The sequence below is a fragment of the Scardinius erythrophthalmus genome (genome assembly GCF_964197995.2).
Source record: "Scardinius erythrophthalmus genome assembly, chromosome: 25".
Taxonomy (NCBI): Eukaryota; Metazoa; Chordata; class Actinopteri; order Cypriniformes; family Leuciscidae; genus Scardinius; species Scardinius erythrophthalmus.
In genome coordinates this window covers 4,959,362-4,965,421 of record NC_138245.1, presented here as the reverse complement: position 1 = coordinate 4,965,421, position 6,060 = coordinate 4,959,362, and positions in this window count along the sequence as shown.

Genomic DNA, 6,060 nt, shown 5'->3' with positions numbered 1-6,060 from the left:
AAAGTGTCAATTGCGTGAGAGTTGGCAGCCCTGTTATATAATTGTATAATTAAAGGCACACTATGTAATTTTTTGCCACTAGAGGCCGTTCACTAGGCGCCTTGATTTGGCGGAATCATGGGACTCGCTGTGTTCACCGCTGCAACCGGTGGAGAATACGATGGACTCGGGCAGAAATCATATTCATGGATGACCGGTAATGTATTAAAGATTTATTACCGTTACGAAAGCCGTTGGAGCAGAACGAGGCCGCTGGAGCGATTGCTAACGAGACACAAGCGCGACACACGGCTCGAGAACAGTGGAGCTTTTATTATCCCACAGACGCCGCTTCTGCTTCTTCTGGTCATGTGTATGTGGGGTAACAGCGCTGTTGTATCATATTAGATACATTTGAGTGTGATGAAAGTTGTTAAATATATGGTTTTCTGAACGCGCGCACAGAAAGCTGGATCTTAGACGGCGCGTCCCGTGAGTATTAAACTAAGTTCTCTTTCAAGCCTTATTGTGCTTAAACTGTTAAATACACACAAAGTTCACATAAACACAGTCGGTTATGTCTGTGAACGTAAACAGCAGGGAAAGAAATCATATGTGAAACGTTATATTAGATCTGTGTATTAAAGTGAAAGCATCATAATATACAGTATCTGCTGCCAAATACGCTGTTAATATGAATCAAACAACTAAATAAAAACACAAAATCAATAATAAGAATACATTTATTACTTGAATGCTGCTGTTAAATGCTCTGGTGAGGAGATAAACATGGCGGACTGTGTTCAGCTCACTGTGGGCGGATCTATGCTAATGAGCCGAGTCCGCCAGCAGTCGTGGGCGGGGCTTAAGCATTTGTGACTCACATATTCTAGAATCGGCAAACGGCTTGTTCTGAGACTCAAAAGAGGAGTGGGTGGATTTTTGCCATTATAGAGTGGTTGTGTACACACACTGCCGACACACATTTATGTTTAAACATCATGTAAACGTGAATTTTGCACAACTCTTTAAAAATGTAAAAGTATTGGTTGAGGACCACTGATTTAGAAACAGCATTTCTTGTTATGATGATGATAACACATAGTCATTTATATACGTATTTATATATGGTTCTTTACGGTTCTTCGTGAAGCCAGTTGTGTGACAGTGACTGCATCATGAAAGCATGATGGAATGAAATCAAACACTGTGGCTCTTGTTTAATGTAAGCTGCTCTCAGAGATGTTGCATTTTTAGCACTGGTTAAACAAGAGCAGTTTTGCATGGACACCAAAGTTTTGACACAGAATATTGAAAAATGCCGTCTAAAACTCCATGTGCCCTTCACTAACATCTGAATGATGTTTGTCTATCGTTGAAATCATTGAAACCCGTTTTGGTTCTTAATTCTCTCAATTTTACAACTGTACAGTTATGTCAATAATATGTAAATAGGTCAACTACAGTACAGATGCAGTCATTTGGTACAGTGAGAACATTTGCTGCATTGGCAGCAAACTCTGTTCTGGGCTCCAGCACGAAACCTCATGGTCGTGTCATATCTTCATCACACATGCTGAAAATACACTTGACAAATTCTATTACAAACATTATGTCTGTTCCATAATGTAAGAGGATTTAAATGTAATGTTTCTGTACCATCTTTAATTCAGCAACAATGCTGATTTGAAACATTTAGCATTGTTAGCTAGTGAATGACTGAAAAGAACAATGTGGAAAGAAAACAATGTACACCTGGAATATATAATTTCATGATCCAGAACAAACAGGAACCAGAAGCCCAGATGAACCATTAAAATAAAGGCTTCAAAGGGGTTTTCACAGCGATGACATCGAAGAACCATCTTCAATGAACACTTATTAATATAACATTTTTCTGCGATTGAAGAATATCTAAAGAACCGTCTATTACTATAAAGAAACATTTGTGCAATGCAAAGTTTTAATGGATGTCAAAGTTTCTTAATGGAACCATCAACGCCAAATAAGAACCTTAATTTTAACGAAAAACAAGTATAGGCTACTTCAAGTTCATTTTATGAAGTATACTTAAGCAATGTTCAAGTATATTTTAAGTATACTTTGTAAGCATATTAATATCAATGTACTGGACTTGTAAGTGTACTATTTCAATATTGCTTGGGACTAAATTTGCCCACTTTTTAGCAGTTAAAAGTGTTTAATGGCTACTCAATCAAAAGAGTAAACAACTACAAGCCAAGTAGCCTACTTAGAATACTTAATTATACTTTTAAGTATGCCAAATATACTTATGCTTTTCTGTCAAGCATACTTAAGTGCAATTTTAATATATTTCTGAGAAGTGCATATAAAGTAGACAAAGTATACTTTCTTATTTTTAGTTTAAATTAAGTATACCAATAGCACACTTGAATAAACGTATTTTTCATAAGGAAGTGTAGGACTTCTAAAGCTTGTCAAAAATAATAATAATAATCATAATACCAGCGAATTGACAACCATAAACCTTAGTAAATCACCTTGCATGATTCATTTAAACACTCTCCACCCGTACATTTTGCGTCTGAAAGGAAAACTCCTACAAACGCAATAAGGTCACCTGCAAAAATAGTCATGGCTGTGTCTTTAGTAAATCAGACAGTATTTTGTTAATGCCAAAAGAGGGTTTGCACTGCCACAAGCTGTTAAAATCTGTAAATCTGGCCACACTACTATTATAGCAGTTATAGCACAGAGTTTATAGGTGCTTTAGCTACCTGTGCATTAAGATACAGATTTCAATAATAAGAAGTTTTTGAGACACGTGTCTTTATACTCTTCTTCACGGAGTGCTCATGACTTTCATCTTGGTAAAATTATTTCATTCTTAATTGATTTCCTGGGTCACATTTATATAATTTATCTCTTCTAGTACGATAGTTTACAACCATTTACAACCAAAAATAAAGTCAGAATTGTGAGACATAAACTCAAAATTGTCAGAAAAAAGTCAGATTTGCGAGATATAAACTCAAAATTGTGAGGGAAAAAGTCAGAATTGTGGGATATAAACTTGGAATTGTGAGAAATAAAGTTAGAATTGTGGGATATTTATAGGCTAGCTATACAGTGGTTGTGTTTGAAAAGATGAAGACAACCTAGTGATGAATTCCAACCATTTGTAATGGATGTTGGTGGCATCTTGTTATACATCATCTTGCACTTAAAACTTTAGCACATTTCAGTAGCTGATGTGTGAGGAGTTCAGATTGATCGAACAGGTTTGTGAAGTTTTCTCTTTTTCTCCATGAGCACTCAGTCTGCTTCAGACACTGACAGCTCGGTGTGAAGAAACAGCCCACACAGTGTGTTTGGACAACATAAACATTCATGTGAAGTCGACCGAGTTTCAAATGCATGTCATAGATAATGGATCATCATTTGTGAGTGTTATTTTCATAAAGCTCACAAAGAGTCAATCAACACACTTTATGGTTACCGTTTCACATACACAGGGCTATCATAGGAAGCAAAGGGGAAAGAGAAGCACTGACATATTTGTCTAAGCTGTGGTTTGCTTCAGGACACTTGTGTAGAAGGTGTGCAAGTACAGGACCATTAATATACAATTGAAATATGTTATCTAAGCAGTAGGAGTAGGAGACTTTTTTTCTCACAATTAGTTATAAACTTGTAATTGCAACAGATAAAGTTAGAATTGTGAGATATAAACTCAAAATTGTGAAGGAAAAAGTCAGAATTGTGAGGAAAAAAATCAGAATTGTGAGACATAAACTCAAAATTGTGAGGGAAAATGTCAGAATTGTGAGATATAAACTCAAAATTGTGAGGGAAAAAGTCAGAATTGCGAGATATAAACTCAAAATTGTGAGGGAAAAAGTCAGAATTGTGAGATATAAACTCAAAATTGTGAGGGAAAAAGTCAGAATTGCGAGATATAAACTCAATTGTGAGGGAAAAAGTCAGAATTGCGAGATATAAACTCAGTTGTGAGGGAAAAAGTCAGAATTGCGAGATATAAACTCAAAATTGTGAGATAAACTTGGAATTGTGAGAAAAAAGTCAGAATTGTGAGATATAAACTCAAAATTGTGAGGGAAAAAGTCAGAATTGCGAGATATAAACTCAATTGTGAGGGAAAAAGTCAGAATTGCGAGATATAAACTCAAAATTGTGAGAAAAAAGTCAGAATTGCGAGATATAAACTCAAAATTGTGAGATAAACTTGGAATTGTGAGAAAAAAGTCAGAATTGTGAGATATAAACTAAATTGTGAGGGAAAAAGTCAGAATTGTGAGATATAAACTCAAAATTGTGAGGGAAAAAGTCAGAATTGCGAGATAAACTCAAAATTGTGAGAAAAAAGTCAGAATTGTGAGATATAAATTAAATTGTGAGGGAAAAAGACAGAATTGTGAGATATAAAATTAAAATTGTGAGATAAACTTGGAATTGTGAGAAAAAAGTCAGAATTGTGAGACAAACTCAAAATTGTGAGAAAAAAGACAGAATTGTGAGATATAAAATTAAAATTGTGAGAAAAAAGTCAGAATTGTGAGATATAAAATTAAAATTGTGATATATTAATTTGGAATTGGGAGAAAGAAAGTTAGAATTGAGAGATATAAACAAAATTGACAAAAAAGTAAAAATTGTGAGGTATAAAATTAAAATTGTGAGAGATAAACTTGGAATTGTGAGAAATAAAGTGGGATATTTATAACTATACAGTGAGTGTGTTTGAATAGATGAAGACGACCAAGTGATAACTTATTATTGCCATTTTTTTTATATATAAAGCATCTTAGTATATAGTAAATATAATATACAATGTATACAAAGACGCAATCTTTTCTGCATACAAAATGGTTTTGTTTAGTTTATTCCTAATAATCACATATTATATTCTGTACAAGTGACATGTAGAAATGCATGCAGGGAATTGTTCTGTTTTATTTATTTTTAAAGAGTGCAGCAGTCCAACTAATATAAAAAAGTACCCAAAATCAAAACCAATAGCAAGTCTTTAATTTCCCCTCCAAAAGTTTACGGACAAGGAAACCTAGGGTCACTTTTTGTAATTGAATGGCAAAGAAGATGAGAATTAATCCCAACGAATCGTGAGAAATAAAGGCCTGTTGAGGAACTATCCATCCAAGTTGATTTACTTGTTGATTGTATTTGATTAATTTTGTTATTTCAGCAGACATGTAACAAATCAAACTGTACAAATTGTCCCTTGTGCTGCTGCTTTGACAATACAATCAAATCTTTTTACACAATACATTGGATTTTTGTTGTGTTAAAATGGGGAGTTGCAATATAAACATATCTATTCAAGGAACTCGCAACAATAACAAATAGCTGTGTGTGGTGTATTAAATAACAAAATTAAACTACAACTATACAAAGAAAACAGAACATATTTCCAAGCGACTCGATTGAATACATGAACAAAGAACGTTTCCCAGAAGACAGAAGACAAAACAAGTACAATTTACCCTGATCATCCTGTTCAAAAGTTTTCACCCCCATCTCTAAATGCCTCTTATTGTTTGAACCCTTTTTAATAGTTGTGTTTGAGTCCCTCAATTGTCCTCGGTGTGAAAAGATAGATCTCAAAATCATAAGTCACTGCTGGAAAGGGTTCAAATATGCAAAAGATGCTGGGAAACCAAGTAATTTGTGGGACCTTGGGGACCTTGTTTTTTTGTGAAGAGCATTGGACAGTTTAACTGTTCAGGACAAGGGACTCAAGAACATCCATCATAAAACAAAAAAAGTCATGGATCATCCAGGTAATGACACACAGTATTGAGAATCAAGCATATGCAAACTTTTGAACAAGGTAATTTTCATAAATTTAAACATCTTTTATATAAAATATCTTATTCAGGACTTTACTAAATAAAAAAGCATTTATTTGCCAAAATAACTTGCGAGATGTTTGATATTCCATCATGTAAGCAAAGTCAACAGTGATTACAAGGTGTTTGATTTAATGTTCATGGTCTATGACTAGTCAATACTTGGGCTATGGTATTGTCCATTAGTCCATTAAATTTGCACTAATTTTGC